The 20966-nt window shown below is 40.3% G+C and overlaps 1 long non-coding RNA gene across 1 annotated transcript; it reads right to left on the reverse strand.

The window, feature by feature from the left end:
• Positions 1-4411: 4411 nt before the first annotated feature.
• Positions 4412-20386, reverse strand: LOC104909702. The gene is made up of 3 exons (XR_792536.2): positions 20173-20386; positions 7364-8165; positions 4412-5607 (listed from the first exon to the last, which is right to left on the reverse strand). It is a non-coding gene; the product is annotated as an uncharacterized LOC104909702 (long non-coding RNA).
• Between the last annotated feature and the right edge of the window lie 580 nt (positions 20387-20966).

Below are 20966 nucleotides of genomic sequence, written 5' to 3' on the forward strand. Positions count from 1 at the left end.
AATGAAAAAATCTCAGTTCTCTACTAGCCAGTAGTGCTCATAGATAGTGATCACCAGTGATAGGGGACATGTTTGGAGGAACAGTCCATTTTCTATTAAATAAAAGATACTTTGATACCCAGCTCTCTTATACAACATGACTCTCTCTGGGCTCAGACATGCCAGGTTGGTGCATTCTGAAGTAGGGCACAGTATGGACAGCAATATAGAGCCATGCAGAGCTAGGAAAGGTCTGGGCATTATCAGACCCCCAGGTAATGCAGCATCAATCCCAGTCCTCTGGTTCAGGCTGCAGAGAACAAGTGCCACATTATTTCTGCTTACCTGGTAAATTGGCTAAAAGCCGCCAGTTGTGTGATACACTAGTAGTGTAAGCAAGATGAAGCATCCGGCCCACTTTCAGTATCTACGAATATTTCTTGGTATTGCATAGCAGATTGCAATCCACGATTTCAGGCCTGATAAACGCAAAACATCTTGGAGAAACAGCCTCTGCTGTACACTCCAACTCAGCCAATTTATGTGAGATCAGATATGCAGAAGCTCAAGCTACAGGTGAAATGGAGAACGGGTGGTTAAATACTTGTTGCGCTATTACTAATTCCTCCACAAGCCTCACTGAGCAGGTCTAATTCTGTATTGCTCTAAAGAATTACATGTGCATAAAATGAGTTTAAGTGGTTTGGGACTCAATTCCCAGGTTTCTCAAAAATCTCCTTAATCAGATACACATTTCTCTGATTATTCTAAATTTTCTTAACCCCATTAAAATGAGGTTAAAGCAGATTTATTTCCAATTTTATTAACAACCAAGAAAAAAAAAATTGTCTTGCAATTTTTAAAGTCAGGAACTGCTTTGTCCCAAACTAGGTGAAGAAGTTGATTGTTCATAAGTTATTTTTTAAAACTATGAGTTTTATTTCAGTGTTCTTGAAATAGTTTCGTTTTTTTCATGAAAATAATAAATTCTCCATATTTTTATGATAATCATTCTTATTTTCCTATTAATCTTTGGGAAATTATATCTCTGTTTTCTGGTATGGTGACCTTCTCATGTTTAGCATTTCCAAATAATTATAGTAGAGTAGTCAGTAGGTTTGTGGAAAATACAAAAAGGAGTAAAACAAGCAGATCAATGAACCCCAGGCGTGTGGATCTCCTTACTGTACTACATGATATTGTTAGTACTCATCAAGATTTGAAAAGTTAATTGGAAGTCCTTTTGGATTTTGTTCTTCTGATGCAATGAGAAACTAATGAGAAACAAAAGCTCCACTTGGTCTAGCACAGTGGCCTGTAGGATTGGATGTACTGAAGTAGATGAACCCTCAATCTCAATGTATGTAAAATCAGCTTACCTTTAATTTATTTGCAAACTAGAAATTAAATAGATGCAAATGCATGCAATGTGAAATACAGCAGTTCTCTGTGTTGAAGACTATTGATCCTGTGTTTGGCGGTTGGAAGCATTCAGACCTGGAGCTGGCAGTACCGTGCCTTTGAGCTATTAAAGGTAACTGACAGCAGCAGTATGGCTCTGTCAGCATCTCTGAAAGGGATGCATCAGCTCTCATTATCAAAGTAGGCAGTTCTGGAGACAGCTAGAGCTCCAGGATTTTGAGTCTGTTTTGAAGAATGGGAGTACAGCTGTTCTCTGCCCCTTTTCCAAATCCCATTCTACAGTTCTGGTCTCTCCTTTGCTCCCTTCAATTCCTCCTCTTTCCTTCCAGCACTCACCACATGCCCTCTTGATAAGAGGCAGTTTTCCTTCGAGGAGCTGGAAGCCATCAGCACAAGTAGTGGGAGAGCATTTTCCTTCCTTTTTTCTTTTTTTTTTTTTTTTGATGGGTCACACATCCTTGAGTGCCTGCAAGAGTAACAGCAGGGGAACAAATACCTGTTCCTTTCCACTCTCTGATCACATTAGACAGGCAGAGATTCTTGGGGAAATGCAGACTCCAAACTCTTAACATGTGATTTACAACTAGGGCAAAATGAAAATTTTCATAATTTTATATTTTAACCAAATTTGGGCAAATTTTCTGAGAAATGACAAAATACAAATTCTTAATGCCAAGGTCATATACACACACTCCTGACATAGTTCATATCCCAGATCCAAATCAGTAAGGCATTGGAACTTCTCCAATAAACAGTGTTACTTTTAACATGGATAAAAAAAATTATCTCTTCGACATCATTCTGAAAAATGGGTGAACTCCTTCAAATAAACTTTCAAATAAAATTCAAGTCTTACAATTAAGACTGAGCAAAATGATAACTGTTCAAAATCAGGCATCCTAGTGTTTTAAGAGCTGGACATTTTTAATTACAACTATTTCCAGCATTCTTTATAGCTACGTCTCTGCTCTTGATTTTTGAATGGTAATGCCAAAACTTCTTGATATAAGCAAGGAACAAAGGGTGTTCATCCAGTGTACATAATAAACATTTACGCAATAAATGACACGAATACTCATCTGACAGTATTTTTACTTCCAGTCAATCTTCCCCTGGAAGATTAGATGATTTTAAATAATACTTTGTTCACATTGCTGAGAGTTTACAACTGCATAATCCTGCAGAAGTATATAACTACTTTCTCCACTTTAATCTTGGGAGGCAGCACAAGAAATAGTGCACTAGAATTAGCCAGCATGTGAAGATTAAAAGGTGCACTCATCTGGAATATTTTCCATGAAGCAAAGGTGACCTGAGTTCTAGAGCACAGCTGTTGGCTAACAAGAGACCAGCACAGTTAAATAATGAAAGCAGGAACAAACTACATGAATTTACAGGAATGATACCCACTATCAACCTTTCCTTGGCCGATGCGTGAGAGGTTTACTCCTTCGTCAGAGAGCACCAGTGGAGAGAATGCAAAAAGCAGCTCTAAAAGCTTGCCAGAAATACTCTAATCAGATCAAGTTTGTACTAATTGTCAGGAATTCATACTTTTTAGTTACCAGTGGTGCTTAATTACAATTTTTGCACAGCTCTACTTAGCAGACTTCAAGAACAGCACCACAGGTTTCTTGTTTTTTTTTTTTTCTCCCTATGAATTCCTGCATTGATCATCTTTTCACATTTTGTGTTTTTGAACAACTACTGCACAGAAGCTACCACTTGTCTTAAATTGTATCAGCTGTCAGTGACTTGACAAGGTGAACACACAGTGACATACTGGAAATTTGTGGATTACTGTGCAAAGCTGTCTGGATTTTGAAGGATTTTTACGAAGAAGGAAAATGTGCCCTTATCTATCCTTTTATCCCCTCTGTGCAGTCCTGATCTCTCCGTCTCTACTCTGCTATTTGGAATTGATCCTCTCACCTTGGAGTATATGGTGTTACAGTGATTTTGCCCATGATATCTACTGCCTGAAAACAGCAAAATGTGCTCACAGATAATCACTGAGAGTTACTGAGTCTCACAGCCTGGAAGCCAAAACCAAGAACTGTGGAAGTCTATACTCAAGTCTGCTTGATCTGCGCAATCCCTGATAACCTTTCCATGAATTTCCTACAGTCTAGTGTTCTTCCTAAGCCTTGTGATTTTAGTGATTAGATAGTGAATTCAACAAAAGGTAAAAAAGCTGTTTTTCAGATACCTCTTTGCTGGCCAAGTCCAGCATCACTAGCATCAGCACTATGTTCAGTATCTTTATCAGCAGTGCAATAAAAAGTGCATCTTCAACTTCAGGAGAGCAACACATCTATCCAGCAGGGGACACAAAAGTTTTTGGCATGAATGAATGTTCCAGAGAAGAAGAATGAAATGGACGAGAATTTTGAAATCCTGAAGGCGTATCTACCATTTCATGAATAGCATGCAAGTAAAGGAGTTTACTTTAACCAAATGGTTTTTGGTGACCCTGAAATTTAAAGAGATCAGTCTAGTAGGACCTATCGTTACATGATTTTACAGAAGTATCCTTCAACAACCTCACCTAATGCTTTTGTTTATGGTAGTGATAGCTTACATTGACCACCATCAGGAAGGATGATGGCTATTACAGGTTTATTGGACTGAAATTAGAATTTTTTTCTAAATGGTGGTAAATTCTGAGTTTTGTTTTGCTCAGGAATCCAAAAGAATAGATTTACTGTCAGGATAGAGTCAAACATGGTAACTCAATAATATGTGGATCCTTATATTTATTTATCATGATAACAGATGTTATCATCAATATGTAATTCATGAAGCTAAGAAAGAATGTGCCCACCAGCTATTCAATAATCTGTGAGTAAAGCAAATTTTTTTTTTTTTTTTTTTTTCTGGAAAAAGCACCATTGGACGGTTTTCTAAACCTGGAATAGCTTTTTCTGAATGTGCATGCATTTTTGCTGACTTCCAGATTTCAGAGGAAGAACAAAATACATTTTTGTTTTAAGTGATCACATGCCAAAATTTAATCTTCAAAGATGACATTTAGAGTACATCAATTACAGGATAATATAAAGCACAGATAATCAATCTATTTTAAAAATATTTTTTCTTAACATTTTGAAAATAAAGATTTTCTATGCAGGTATATATCAAAGATCAAAAATACAATATCCTTTGTAAAATATCCAGAAACAGCAATAGCTATGCATATTTATTCTATTTTGCAAGTTTATCTTCTCTACAATAATTGCTGACTGTATTGTTATGCCAAACTCTCAGTATCTCATGGCCACAAATTCAACATGTTACATCTTATTCTTCAGTGTTATATGTCAACAAACACAGTACTTTGATTTGGCATCAAAATTTCTCATCAGCAGTTTCCTCTTTTTTATTTGCTAGTGGGGATTGTATTTTCCATAAACTTCCATCTTGTTTGAAGATGAGAATGAGGTTATTTGACGCGTATATTTTTTACAGTACACTGGGAGAATGATGCATTGCAAGAAATACTGTTGCTAGATAATTGCCATTTTATTAGTGAGTATTAGCTGCTTTTTACAGTAAATATGTGGTTAGAAAAATGTAAACCTTGTGCCAAGAAGAGATATTTGAAATGAATTAACTACTGAGCCAGGGATTTAACAACTTGTATGAAAGTTTAAATTGACTTTTGAGAAGTTTTTACACACATAATAAAAATTATATTCTTCATCTTTTTAGATGAGAACTTCAAGATCTCATCTAAATCTCAGTCTTATACATTAAAAAAATATATTGCTGCAATATTTAAATAAATATATAGCATGCAAGAATCACTGAAGTAAGCGGCCCAAAAGCAAGTAGCAGAGAAAAGCAGAAGTCCTGTGTAATACAGCACGTAGACTATTGAACATGAGTGATACACACTTTGCAAGGGTGAAACATTTTTCTTCTGACCACAAAGAAGACAAAATAATACAATACATTCTTAACAAGGACAAGTGAATGAGATCAAAGTGCCTTTTGTTAACATTTCTGGCAGATTCGGTTTTTGGCAGCCATTGTGTCAGCGTTCAAAATAATCTGTAGGAACAAGGAAGGATCACATTCGTTCGGAGAGACCTCCCATCCTGCGCGCTGCTTGCGCTCCACCTCGCACTAACAGCCTCTGCTCCGGTGGGCCTGGCACAAGTCCAGTTTGTTGCATGAACCTCAGTCAGTTCAAACTGGGGCTGCCTATAAAGTTAATACAGTTATTTACACTGAGTGAGCAAGTATAAGCAGCACTGCAGAGTAAAGCACTATCGTCCAAACATACTCTCAGAGACCGGCAGAGAGCCACGGTGGGAAAGAAAGCAGGGAGACAGCTCAGGGCCTCCACCAACAGCCTGCTCCAGAGAGGAGGGGAGGCCAACGCAGATCTTCCTGCAAACAGCAGCTCGCTCTCAGCTTCTGCAGAAAGCACTGCTGAGATCAGAGTCCATCTTCCCTACAGACTGCAAGGAACTCTTCCCATACCAGAAGTGTGTCTGTGAAGACCTGAGCTTTGCTGCTTCTCTGCTTGCTTTCTGCTGCTGTCCCGGGGCCATCTCCCCAGTGACAGCATGGTGGGAGGTTTGGTTTTATGGCACTGAGTGATGGATTTAAAAACATCCCCACCACTTAAAAACATTTTCTGCCCAGCTATCTGCACAGTTCTCTCATTAGACCTGCCTTGGCCCTTCCCAGATCTTTCCACCAGCTCCCTCAGGCTCTTTCACCTCCCAGTGTCTCAGAGGCTCAGGGTCATGTTTTCATCTCACCTCTGTAAGCAGTTTCCAGTCCATGCACTGACCATGTGGAAGAACTTTTATTTATGGGCCAAATCACTCTGGCCTCAATCTGTAAGACAAAAAGCTACGGTAGGCCAGGAGCTCTGAGGCACCCAAAAGGGCCTCCTGATGTCAGTCCTATGCATTGGCTGTGCTTTGCTTTTATCCCTGGCCTTTCTGGCTCAGGCTTTTCCAGCATTCAGGTCCACCTGACTGAACTTCTCTTTGCTTACATAAAGGAACGTGTTTGGTGAGCTGGAACAAGATCTTCTTGTCCAGCATGATGAAGCCAGATCTGTGGAGCAATCAGCCACTGCTTTTGCACAGAACTGGCCCCTGGCTCAACCAAAGCTTTCCCCTGAACAGAAGCCCTTCATGCAGATTTCCTTGTCCTATCACCCTCAATGTACATCATAAATCCTGCAGGGCTCTTATAATCAAGAGCGCACAGCCTTCTCTCCCACCACGTAACCTTATCTTGAATCAGAAAGACCCCTTCACTGAGAGCAAGAAGGTGGAATCAGGCTGGGAGAGGAGCTGATGTTGGCAACCCTTCAAGATCAGAACAGAAGCTCCTGCCCCTGTGCAAGTAGAGAGAACAGAGATTGCTTTAATTTCCTGTGCTGGGATTCACCTGTGGGTGAATCCAGACTGTCTGTGACATGACTGCATGCTTGAGCCAAGTGGATGGTGAACGTGATACAGAATGAACATGGAAGAGGGGAAGGAAGCTGGCAGCTTTCAGAGAGATGCTGCAAAGTCACAGTGTGCAGGAGTGCAGAAGCACGGTGGTGAAATGCAATGCAGAGTTCCTGATGCCCCCCTGTCTAGGCCAGGGGAGACCACAGGTGCACATTGTGAGATTTAATTCAGGTAGTTGTGATGAGCCAGCAGAAATCTGCAGGCTCTATGCTGTATGGGCATCTCCATATCCATTTTGCACATGCTACCCCGACCCTCTACAGCCTGCCTCCTGGTGATCTGGTGGCAGGAAAAAAGAAGTACTTCATGACCAAGCACAGATCCGCTGAGCCTGGAACCTCACCACTGTCCTGGCTACCATTCCTCATACCCATGGCTAAAATTTCTGTAAATAGCTGTTCATACTCGTTTCCAGCACAAGGATGAATTCTTGCCTTGTACCCTCCCTCAATACAGCCTAGAAGATTACTTTCACTTACCAGGATAAGTTTCCATCTGTTGTTTATGGTGGAAGCACTGCATTAGCTTCTTTAACTGGGATGCCTGAATGCGCTGGAGGAAAGAGGAAAGAGTGTGGCAGGAGAATTAAGGAAACGTGTTGCAAATGCTCCATCCCCAGTGGCTTTCAAGGTCTAGTCCGGATGGGTTGCTTGGCAACCTGATCTAGTGAGTGGCAACCCTGCCCGTGGCAGGGGTTGGAACTAGATGGTCTTTAAGGTCCCTTTCAACCCAAGCCATTCTATGTTTCATTCTATGATTTTATGAAATATTGGTCTATGAGAGGAGTTGTTAAGAACTGTGAACTTTGGCTGTCAGCAATGAGACCAAATTGCAGAAAGCAGAACCAGATCCAGGAGATGATACTGTGACAGTGTGTTGCCAAGGTAAAGATTTCACATTTTCACTGCACAGTGAGCTACAGGCAGGGATGTGAGGCAGAACAGTCTGCCAGCCACCCCTCCTGATTTCCTCCTTCCAGGTCTCACAAGCAAGCAAAAAAGCCATGCAGGTAATGGTGTCTGTTGTGTTTTCAGCAGGTCTTCATTTTTTGTTCTTCCTCCAACTGCTGCCCTTTGCTGTTGTAAATGCCGAGCCAGACAAGAAGATCCTAATGCGGAAGACAGGCTGCAGCAAGTCAGTCCAGTCTCTCCCAGGCGAAGCTGAGCACCTGCTCTTCTGCTACCCTGCGGCTGCTGAGGTGGTACCAGAGAAGCTCCTGGCCTTTACTGATGTAGCTTGTGAGGGTTCCTCACTTGCACGAGGCCTGGGAGATATAGAGCCCTAAACAGCAAGAGAAGAACAATAAATTCATGATGTCTACACAGTTTGCCTGCTAGATTATTTCCATGGCTGTTACCAGGCAAGAACGCAGATCAGCCAGTATGCCAGCATTCAGGCAGAGCCGCAGAGGACTGCAGCATAATAGATATATAAAAATACCCCTTCTCATTGACAAAATGTAAGTTGAGTTTAGAGACATTGATCTATAGATGACTGTAAAAGAAACAGAGAGGAAAACTGCTTTGACCTCTTCTATGTCCCTTACAAATGAAAATAACATGGAACAAGGACCTTCCAAGTGTTAAATCTGAACTCCTTCTGCACATAATGACACTCTCATGTCAGCCTTGGCAAATAAGCAATGTACAGCAGGAATATTGTGTTTCATTTCCTGTGGCTAGCTCTCATGGCTGTCACTCCCGAATCTGAAGCACGGTATCCTACACCTGTTCTCTTTTATAGTTGTAACATGGACTTTTGGATGGATAATTCATATTTATCATCGGAGGAAAAGATTGTGAAAAATGTTTTCTTGCTGCCAAGCATCATCTAAATCTTCTGAGTGCAGATAGTCTCAAATGGTCAGCATATTTTCACCAGGGTTAGTTAAGTTACGTATGGAGAGTATGAATAATTTGCTCTTAAAATGCCAGTCCCTGGTGATTAACAGATGTGCTCTGTTGCAGTGCTCTCATACCACAGGAGTTTGGGAGCTTAAATTTAGTGACAGTTCAGGAGTAAATGCAAAACGTCATGGAAACTATTCAGTATTTTCAGTAATGTGCTGATCTCAGAGAATCCAGTTTTTTTCTGCTTCTCAGAAAGGATGGTCTATAATGTGGAAGTATGATGAGGGGGAAAATAATGAAACAGTTCACTTAATACATGGAACACCTAAAGACCTGCCTCTTGGTTAGTGTGGGACCACTACTGAGGTATAGAGAATGGAAAATCTGCTTTGAGAGTGTGGCCAGGTAATGGAGCTTTACCATGGAGGACAAAGTTAAGATTTGTGTCCTTTAGCAATGATTTCCAGTTGTGTGAACCCCTAGTTTAGAAGCACCCAAGTTCTCCTAAGCTGGAGTCCTGCTGGGTTATGTATGATCTGTATTAGGCAACCAGCATGGCTTACTGTTCAGTGCATGAGTTGTAAGCACAGGGCCTTGCCTGAGGCTGTGAGCACGACTCATAATCAGAACTCATTAAACTGGGTGACATGGGTATTTCACTTATCACACAAATGCATTTAGACTTGGTCAGACTATTCATGATAAAACATCAATAAATAATCTCAGCAAAATGTGATGCTGGATGAAATCAGAAAAGCTTTGACTATACCTGACTATACCCTGAACCAGAGGCTCAAGTTTGGACCAAAGCATCCTTGAGAGGAAAAACATCTTTCAAGCAGCATGCAAAATGTTTTTGCGGTTCTCTGTGCTTATTCCTTTTGATATATATGGAAGAGCTAAAATATTACTTATGAGCCTGATACTTGTGACACTGTTTTTTTGGCCTGACTGGAAATGCTGAAATGCTTAAGTTTTGAAGGATCTGTTTCTCTGAGATTTTTCAGTTGATTTAAACTAGTCTCCAGGATTGTTGCAATGAAGAAAAAAATTGAGGCTCCACACTTGCAGCTCCTTTGTCAAATTGACTGCTACGACTTCTGTACACATCCCCACAGTTTCCTATTGAAAATGATCTTTACACACATGTTGTTCTCATCTGTCTCTGCTCTAGGACCTCAGTATACCCTTAGCTTAGCTCAGGTATGCTGAGTTGGCTTCTCTTTTCACCAAGAGACGGAGTTTCTGGCCATTTCAGCAAAATGACCTGTTGCTGAAAATCCCTAGTAGTTTCTCCTCATTGACTCAGCTGACATCAACAGAACAACCAGTCCACATGGGAGATGCTCCGCCTTATTCCATTTGTTGACATGTTTAGTAGTCTTACAAAAATAAGCCTCCCTGAATAAGACTGCAAATGTTTTTTGCCTGGTTAACATCAGTTTACTCATTTTCATCGCTAACCGAGGGATGGAAAGGTGAGTCACAGGATCCGCTACTGATGGCAACAGGTCATTTCTCAGAGCAAGCTGGGGCAGTGGAAGCTGATGGTTTGCTACATATGGTCCTGCTGTGAAGTATGAGATGAAAATAGGGCTAGTTGAGTGGTAGGCAACTTGAGAGGAGCAGAGAGAAGTTCATTATGGTTGAGGAAGATTGAAATATGATAGGGGTAAAAGAGTTTAAAATCTACTTTGTACCTCATAACTCCAAGCATCTCATGCAGTCGTGAGGGGTGCCATAGATGAATGGAGCTAAGCAGGCAGAAACAGTGCTTAGGACAGAATAACAAATAACGAAATGGATAGGATAGAATAACAAATAACAAAATACAAATAACTTGTAAATTCAAGCCGAGATTATTTTATTTATGCTCCATCAGAACTCAAATTTTCCTGTGGAGGACAGAATAAATTTCGCAAATCCTAAGTTGTGATTTAACAGGAAGCCTTATTTGACATGAAAAGAAGATCTGGAGCTGTTTTAACTGCCAGTAATCAATATTAATTATGTGCAAACAAAATCTTAGAAGAGAGAATTCACATAGCTTGTACTCACTTCATTTGTAGTCCTGCCCTAAAAGAAATATTAGTTGCTGCACTTCTACTTTCCTTATAGGCTTTCACTTGAAGGTTATGGTGCCCAGCTTAGCTACTTAAAATAGCTTTATTTTTGGATGCATTAGATAAATGTTGTTGAGAAGAACTTTTGATGCGCTGTATCTCCGAAAATCAAGAAAACTTCAGTTGCTGCATGTTTCTGAATTGGAAGTCTGCATTAAGGCTCACAATGTGGGAAAGACAATGCAGTCAGCCTCTCTGATTTTAAATACAGCTCCCATAATAGTTCTTTCTTACTCTTCAAGCACCACTTTATGATTCCTCACTCAATCAGCGGAATGTCTCAGCTTTGTTTATGTAGTTTAGTAAAGAAAGTTCCTGGTGTGGTTAGAAAGAAAAATTTCAAAAATGTGACCCCTAATGTTTCAGAAACCAGAATACACATAAAAAGACTTTAAATGATTGTTTTTTTAAAAAAATCTTATTATTTCAAGGTCAGTATCATAATAGAGTGTTCATGAAACCATTTTTGAAAGTCTAGAGTTGACACTATCTAAAATGTGAACCACAGTAGCATCATAAATTATAATCGAAAACAGGACAATAAATTATGTTGCTGAAATGTAAGTAAATTCTTTCCTTCACATACATGTAACTCAAAATGGATTCTATTTACAATAATAATATCTAAAAAAAACAACCAACAAATAAAACAAAGAATGAAGCCACAGCAAATCCCATAGTTTGTTTTATATTTTTGTGTGTAAAAATGTGAAATAGAGAGTAACCAAGAAGTAAATAAATAGGAAGAGGTAATAAAGAAAACATTTGTTTAGAATCTCTTGCATATTCAGACTTCCTTGCTTGTTAGCTATTTCAAAGTAAATTTGCTGTGTAAAGTGCTCATATCAATCAACAAGGTAGGTGTGATCTTATGTCAATTGAAAAATTATACAAAAATAATGGCAATTGATTTGAGAAAATGCATCTACTAAGGCAACATGCAGAGAAGGGAGACTTCTTATTTTAAATATGAATGGACTTTATTTCAGAGATGGAAGTCTACAGCTGGAAAGAATATGAAAAAGATTTTCACTTTGAATTGTGAATGAATGAACTCTAGAATTGCATCTTTACAAATGAGTTAACTTAAGTGGTGGAAAGCAGAAAAAATGAGGAGTCACATATGTTACTTTAAACATTCTATTGCAAGTTACTCTCAGATGTCTGGCAATTAGTGAAGGCAACTCTTCCTGAGAGGAACAACGCTTTGAATGAATAAAGTGAGAGTTTATTAAAAGCAAAAAAAATTGGAAGCAAAGGTTTTTCCCATTTGAAGCTGTGTTTGGAACTCCTGAAGCAATCTTGGATCTTCACCTACACGTGGAATGAAAACATTAGATGTTTGAAATGGCATCTGCAGCAGCAGTTAAATGTGCCCAGGAGTGCTGTCATGCATGTGGGCCAGCTGGCAAGGAGTGAGTGTGTTAATGCTATGAGATTCCTCAGCCACCAAACAGGGGCCACCACATACACACCTCCTCCCAGGAGCAAGCGCTGGAAGGTTTTGTTGGCACAGCATTGCTGGGAATCATGTGACAGTGCAAGACAGCCAAAAAAGCATGCTGGAGAGGAGTATCAGCAGCTCAGCAGTTTGGGCACTCACGCCCCAGCTCCCAAACGCGGTTGCATTTGCTTTGTACGGACAGATGCAGGATGTCCAAAGGCTGTTTTCAGAACAGACTCAGATAGCTTCAGGTATCATAAAGAAAGCAATCTGAATTGCCTTTTCTCCAGGGCAGTACAACTTCTGGCTCAGTATTCAGATAAGTGAGGAAAAGGTGTGCTATATAGACTGCTCCCTTTCAGTGCTTCCTATGCCTCAGGAGCCAGACAGCAGCCTCTGTGAACAGGCTGCCTAAATCTCTCATCACTGTCTTATCAGGAAGCATCACAGTGGGTCCCCTAACTCCATCTTGGTGACAACTTGCAGGAACCATGGTGCCCCCAGCATCAGTGTGGCATGGGAGACTCGTTAAGTAACAGCAACATGCTTTGAGTAGAAGTCCTATTTTGGTACTTCTGCAGCTTCTTATGTTTCCTTCTAAAAAGGAAAGATTGTCTTCTTTCTCCTTCAGATTTTTCATCTGTTGGCTGTTGAAGCAAAAAGGAAATGCATGAAGCTATTTGGTAGTTTGGTAATTGCTTAGATATGTATCCCATTTATTTCCAACATACAAAAATGCAGACTGAAGGATGCTATGCTCAGCAGAGGGTTATTTTCCTCCAACAACTGCTGGCTACTTTGGAGGCAAGGGGTCAGGCAGCTGATTAGATGAATTACAACTTAAAGTCCCCTAGTATAAACTATGTCATGCCTCAGGCTTCTCAAAACAAGGCACTCTATTTTAGCTCATAATGGGTAGCTGGATTCAGTAAATGGCCTAATCACAGCAACATAAATATTTATGGGAGAATTTTTCTAATTAAGGTATGAGCTTGTTTAGATGTTATCAGTTAGAAAGGGCTTTCCTAACAAGAAAATGGCTGTTAGGAGACATTAGGAAATGGTTAAACTCCAAGGGATTAAAAGGTCATTGAAATGGCAACATGCAGAATCTATTATGGTTGAAATCTAGCTTGCATTCATGTCTTATATGTATCCTACATTTGGAATCAAAAGGCATCTTCTCTACTGAAAAACAAAATGGTAATTTTGCTTATTCCTTAAAACATATAGTAACATTACATTATATTGCCCAAGCTATGTATTTATGGTCAATTTAGAAACAAAACATTCTCAAAAGAAACAAGCTTTTTCTTCTTGCTTCATGCCTTGCTCCTTGAAAACCTGTATTTACCTCAGTAATGATGTTTGTGAAATATCAAATATTGGCTAAAGTTTTCAGAAGTATTCGCCAGAATCTCAGCAACACAATGATTTTAGGCTTAGCAAAATTATGTCTAACATAGTTATCACTTAATGCTGTTGATCATTGCTGATGTGAATATTGGTGATGTAAACATAGATAATAAATTCATGGTAAGTGCCATTTTGGTAACTATGTTTTTCAAGTCTCCTACTTGAACCAATGAACAATACCTAAGCCACATTCAGATTTTTATGCTTGTATAAATCTTAAATAAAGTTGTTGCCTCCAAGAAAATTCATCTAGGTTTACCCCACTATAAATATCAGTGCAATTCAGCCCCTAAAGTGAAATCTGTAAGACATCTTACATGGAAAGAGCTATATAAAATTGGAAATGTGAAGTACAGGCAGAACTATTCCCTGAGGAAAAACGTATGTAATCTCTGTGGGACTTCATTATTCTGCTAAGAAGTGTGTGCGTGTCTACCAGATGGTATTTCACTCTGAAGGTATAACTCAAAAGGAAAACTCAGAAAAAGAGAGGAGAATGTTCTAAAAGCTTTTTGCCTTTGAGCAAAATCTATGTATTTTAAGACATTTCAAAGCGTAAAGAATAGAAATCTTCTAAATGACATCAACAAGGTTATTAATTTTTTTCTGGTTACCTTTTTGAAGTCAGCATCTGCAAGATGTTTTAAGATCAGGCGCAAGGAATTAAGTGTTAATGTTTTCTTGAAGTAATGAAGTCAGTACTGTTTGGTAGTTGGTATCAGCTACAATTCTGGACATAAAATAATAGATTCATGTAAAGGTACCTCATTTAGAATGCCATCCTAAACCAAAACTATGAAAAATACCTCCTAACCACCACAGTTGCAACCTTGCTAAAGGAATCCATGCAGCTGAGACTGAATGAGTTACTACTGCAAGCCATAAAAAGGCTTGTTCAGAGAGCAGTGGCTTTCAAATGTTGAGTAAATCAGATTCTAGGCTTTATCCCTCTCATTTCTCTAACCTCTTACTGATTAACACTGCCCTCCTGTACACATGGGTGCAGTGACTTAAAGAACTGGGATTTACGGTGTCAGTTCAAATGCAATAGACCATCCTCATCTACATCTCTGAGCTAAATGTTCCAAAACAGAAAAGAGAAGTTGGAGGAAAGTAACACACAGTCTGTGAGGGTGTTGATTTCCAGTTTGATTGAGATGGATCTGAATATATCAGAAAAATGAAATGTAAAGAAACCAAAAGTGCCTGGTTTGAGGGCCTGGGAGTTTGGGGAGATTGCTGGATGCTGTCCAAGCCCCAGCGGCCTTGGTGACAGGAACCTGTGTGATGCTCATGCTCATGCTGTGACTCCACAGACATTAGTTGGAGGCCTATGTGCTGACTGATCTCCCTGGAGTACAAATATGATCTCGCTCAAGAATGGGTACATGATCACATTTCTGTCAAATTAGCCAGAACACACCATATGGAGCTTATACGGAGTTTATATTGGCTTTATACCAGCTGAAGGAGGATGAACAACATTCAGTGTAGCTGAAGTTAGAGTGGTATAGACCAATAATATCTGGTTAGAGCCGAGGTCTGTTTGACTTAGATAATCCATTAGCATTTCTGAATGGATTTGAATGAGTGGTATTTTGTCAGAATAATGTGTTTTGTCTTACAATTGCAGAATTTCTGATGCAGTAGTAGGACTTCTGAAAGGTAGATTTACTTTCCTGCTGAAATGCAGTTTCAGTTTATAGCTGCTTCTCCTACAGAGAAAAGATTTAGTCATGATTTGCTTTCTTTTTTCTCAAGAGCAGTCTTTCTATGTGTAGAGTAGTACACAACCACATGTGCTGCAAAATGATATTGAGATACCAAAGGTGAATTGATCCTGGGGCTCCTATCTTCCCAACATCTGCAGTGATTCCGTATCCCTCATGACTGTGTAAACAGGAAGCTATTGCCCATGCTGCTAGAAGTTGTACTTACTGAATGTCTCAAGGACATGTGTATAGGATGAGCAGTGATTTTTCCTCACAGAAAATAAAGATGTTTTTTTGAGTGTTCAAAGTGATTGTTCATGCTAGAGTCTAATGTACTGAAATAATAGTGCTTTTTTTTTGTCCCAGCGCCACATAAGACAAGAAGATAAATTATACTTGAGGAACATCGATCACATGTGACTAAATGTGACATGATACATATGTGCTTTGTTAGACAGCTATAAGGCCTATATGGCCGAGGTCATACGGTCAGGACTGGATGTGCAGTCAAGAAGGACTTTCTTTCTTTAAGTCTGATTCCCACTAAGGCCTACAATTTCTTTATAGCAGCCCAGCAGTATTGCTGTGTTTCAGACACTTTAAAATAACGCCAAAATGACTATAGACCATCTCATCTTGTAAGCCTGCTTCTAGACATATGGTTCCCATAATGTTTTACTTTTATGCAGCATTCCTGTGAGGGGATGTGACTGGGCACATGGATGGTGGGAGGAGGAGGAGGCTGGGAAGGGAGCCAGTCCAACAGGGATGAGATAGATTTACCACACTGTGCCCACTATGCAAAAAGAAAAAATGTGCCACTGGAAGATTGTCGTTGTTAGCAGGCTCCCCCAGACCTCAGACAGTTTTTTCCCCAGATACAATGAGAACTATCAGTCATCTTTAGGTTCCTCTTAAAATTTCTGACAATTTCCTGGAAGCGACTAATTAGATTTAGAAAATTACCCCGTTACAATAATTTACTGCATCTCTAAAAGCACCTGCAAAATCAGGCCTCTATGACACAAACACTGTGATCCTTCCTTTGGGGTGGAAGGGTGTTCCTGTCTGCAGCTGTGGCACCATGCATCTTCCTGGAAGGTTGACTGGGTTGGTGGGTATAACCAGATGACTGTGTTTATTCTGAAGTCTTCCCCAAACATACAGATTCCTGTCTTCTTTCCAGAAGAATATAGAATGCTAGACCTAGCTTTTCAAAAGAAATGCATGATTTTGAGTGTTTCAAGGTTTGCCAATTTTTAGCTCATTTTGAGACAATTATAAAGAGTCTAGTTTTCCAGTCTGTATGATTTCCAAATCCCTGGAAGAGCATTATAGACAGACTTGCCCAGACTTTCTCAGTCACATTTAAATATTTTGGACTCATCAAACAAATGTTTTGTCTGAGATTTGCCTTCAAAAGCACAAAAGATTAATCTGAACCGACAGCAGTGGAAACAGTTAAATGACAGTAGTCTAAAGTGGTCTAAAGTCTTTCCTGGGGGACAGAATCCCTACGGGGTTGGTGTCAATATCTGTTTAGTTTTCAGGAATGGGTAGTTTGTCTGACATTGGTGTTGCAATTGAAGATTTAGATTACAATGTCCTGAGTAAGAAAGCTGGAAAGCAACATCTTTCTTTGCTAAAATTCATGTCAGACTAAACTGTAGGACCAAGACAGTAACTGTGCACAAGGCACATTTGCCCACATTATGTAACAGCAGAAAATGAGTGAGAAGACAAAAATTGGACCGCTCAAGGAACAGAACGCATGTCAGAGTATTGCATTAAATAGAGCACTTCTACTGGAAGAGCAAAGAAAGAAGTGAGGGAAAATGATCTTTCCAAAAGCTGGTTCATAATGCAGATGTAGATCCTTGAAAGCAGCGCATTTGGGTATGACAGTAGGGTTTACCTTCATAGAGATTGTATCAGGGACCAAACCTTTCCTCCTGTATATAAGCGTACATGCAAAGGGGAAAGGTAGCTCCAAGGATGGAGTGACTCTACCTCTGCCCAATAGTAGAGGTTAAATTCCTCCAGTGCTTGGGCATTGGGATGCCTTAGAAAGTCCAGAAACCTAAAATGCTGGTAGATGAGATTCCTATGAATAATGTAGCAGACCTGTGGTTATCAGATTAGTCAGTCAGGGCAGTAGCTGCTGAAAGGAAGAGCTGCAGCCCTGATGCAGATGTAGCCTGTAACCCTGCATGCTCTGTGCTTTACCACATGAAAGAATGGTAAACTGTAAACTTTCAGTATTTAAAATCAAATAACTAGGAAAAAAAGTCTTCTTGAAATGTAGCATTGTGACTCACTTATTTAAACTGCAATGAATGCATTTTAAATTTTATCAGAATGCTCTTTTTCCCCAGTAACTTCCCATTAGAGTTTTATGGGTGCTTAATCCAAGCCTGAAACAAGAGGCTATCAGAGATAGCTCCTCTTAAATGCAACATGAGCCACTCACTGTAATTCCTTACATCATACTCAGGTATGCAGAACTCCTACCAGGAGATCTCCCCACAGAATGAAATGTGTATTAGACCAATAAAGGCAGTGGAGAGACTTCCATGGCACTGTAATTTCCTAATGCCTTGCTAAACTCCTGAAGATATGTAGACTTGCACCTGGGGGTCTCCCTCCTATGCTGCAAAGGCAAAAGCCCTTCACCAGTATGTGCTCACAGAAACAGCTTCTTCACTATCAGCAGTTTTCCCATTACTTTGTGACAGTGCTGAGAGCTTTCAGAGGGGTATGAGGGAACTGTCTGCTCTAGAAATTACTTACTTCTACGTAGCAGATAAACCAGATGGCCATTTACAACTTCCTAACCTGTGGGGAATGGTGCAGAGGTACACCAATGTATCCAAAGCATTTTGAGATCTTCATTTTGAAGGAGGTGATACACAAATGGAAAAAAACAAGACTGTGTGATATTGCAGGCACATGCAAAATGGGATTTTGTTTTGATGGTAACAGTGATGATGACACAATCCTGTGCCTTGTGTACAAATTGATCCATCAACAGACTGCACCACACCTCTGCTTTTCCTCCATATGGTGTATTAGTAATTAGGCCATTTGAGTCTATTTTACGGAGGTGGCTCCGTACCTCTAAGTGAATTAATCTGTTTTAATTATTCAAAGACTTCTTATGGAGCCTCTCTTAAGAAAAATATCAGCTATACAAAAAATAATTTTGAGGATGATAATGCAATTGTTTATGCTTGGATTAACCTGTCAGCTGGAAAAAAGCAAAACTGCACAAGAGGATCAGAGAGAGAGCAAATCTTATGCAGATACTTTTGTTAGAGAAACTCCCAATCTTCTTAACATGTCAGTCAACCCAAGAATTGGAATGAAAAGCTTTAGCCTCTTTTTTTCCTTTCCACTTATCTCCTGATATTTTGAAAATGACAAATCAAGGGTTGGAATATTTCTGAGCCGTAGGGAAATAAAAAAAAAAAAAAAAAAAGAAGAGGCGGGGGAGGGGGGGGGAAGGGACAGGATAAAGACTGAAAATTGTCCTTCAATTCATGTGTAAATCAGATTGACAGTGTCTGACTGAGGCAACTACATGGATGGGCTATTGTATCTGCCAAGCAGCATGCTGCCGCTGTGCTACCAAGTCAGTCCGCAGTCAGCAGAGAGCAAATCACAGTGCCCAGGTCTCTCCTGCCAGCATAGCTTTGCTTTGCTTTTGGTTAAACGTCCCCACGTGGGGTTGACACTGCCACTGGACGAGCCCTGCTGCAGCACTGCTGCCTGGGGCTGATAAGCTGCACCGAGCCGGGGCCCAGCTGATGAGGGCTTGGTTGCAGGTGCTGGCTAATTAGCCTTATTAAAGCAACTTCATTTGGCCCTCCAGCAGTTAATATCTCAATTCCAAAACTTCATTACTGGGGGTTAATAATTCTGGCACAGAAATGCACTCGGGACTTCAATTTGATATAAAATGGAGACTGTTTTTTCCTTCCCGTCTGAAGTAAATGTTGCAAATGAGAAGTGCTACCTGACACAGCCTGAAGTCACCCAAATTCATCCCTGCTTTGCCTCGATATTTGCCTCCATCATTAGTGCTGGGGGGATGCCTCAGTATCACTTGGGGTGTGGAAATGCGTTTTCGTGTGACTTGAAAGCCCATGTTGTCAGGCTCTGAGCAAGCACATTCAATTGAGAAAGCTCATTTCCCTTTGGAGTTATAGGCAATTAGCACCACAGCTTTCAGATCACATTTCTGACATTTAGAAGAATGCGCAGAAGTCCCAAAAACTTCATTTCTTTATACAATTCATTTGGACTAGAAAAGTGCTTTAAAATATCAAAATGTTCACTGAGAAAATTCCTGCTGCCATGCCAGCCTTGGCAGGAGGGGAGGTGCTGCCGGTCCCTGCCTTTCCCTCCAGTTATGAGCAGCAAGAGCTAGTTTTTCTAAGATGGACTTCTAACATCTGTTCTGCATCACCCAGAACTGGGGACCCGTGGGGCTTTCACAACAACATGTTTCAAGCCCTTCACACCAAGGAGTAAACCACTATTGAAGCCGTGCATTCATTAGCTATTTTCCTTCCACTGACTCCATTGCTGGAGCCAACTCCATAAAGACAGAAATCAAAGGTTTAATTTCTTTTCTGGCACAATTATCATCTGCGGTTTAGGCAGGGAACATGTTGTGGGAATGGTCTGCTCCCTGGATCCCACTTCCCTTTTGTTCACTCCCACCCGGTTGGCACTGCTCACCTTCCATGGACCACTGGGGCACAGAACACCGTGCTGCCGGCACTCCCTGCGCTGCCTCCAGCGCCTCCAGAGACACTTTTGCCCTTTTCAACCCCGGGTCATTTCTGTGCTCCCAGTGAAGCCAAGGGCAGCACTCTGATGGCTGTTTTCTTTCTGAGTAGATCTTCAGGAATGCTTAGGGCTTGCAACCAGCATCACCTTTCCAAAAAAAGAAATGGGGCGTGTGGCAAGTTATCCACATAAGTGCACTTATAAATAGATTGGAAAATTGCAGCTAATAAATGTCATAAGTATCTGTAGAAGGATTTCATTTAGACTGCACTTTTGGAAATGGACTCCAAACTTTGGTTTGGTGTCTCTTCTTATAATTGATATTTTGAACAAATCTATTAGCAGTTTTTATGGCTTATCAACCCCATGCAGATTAGGAATATTTGTGACATGGAACAACAAAATATGTCTCCAGCTGCAGTGTCAAGAACATCCAGATCTGGAGAGACTGCTCATAAGGCCCTGCTGGTTTATTTCACCCATTTTCAGCCACAGGCAAAAATGAATCACAACTGATCACCAAAATCTTTCCTAAAAAAAGGAAAGAATGTCCTTCCTTCCCACATTGTCTGTCACCATCTAGCAGGTGACATTTCTAAGCTGGGAAGCAGTCCTTCCTCTTATCTTTCCCAGCTCCAGAAATCAAATGAGCAAATAAACAGCATCTCACCTTGCCACAAGGTGCCAGGGGAATCTCCTCTCCTTCACAATGTACAGTCGATGTTTGTAATTAGTTCTCACCT

The sequence above is a fragment of the Meleagris gallopavo genome, chromosome 1 (assembly GCF_000146605.3).
Source record: "Meleagris gallopavo isolate NT-WF06-2002-E0010 breed Aviagen turkey brand Nicholas breeding stock chromosome 1, Turkey_5.1, whole genome shotgun sequence".
NCBI lineage: Eukaryota > Metazoa > Chordata > Aves > Galliformes > Phasianidae > Meleagris > Meleagris gallopavo.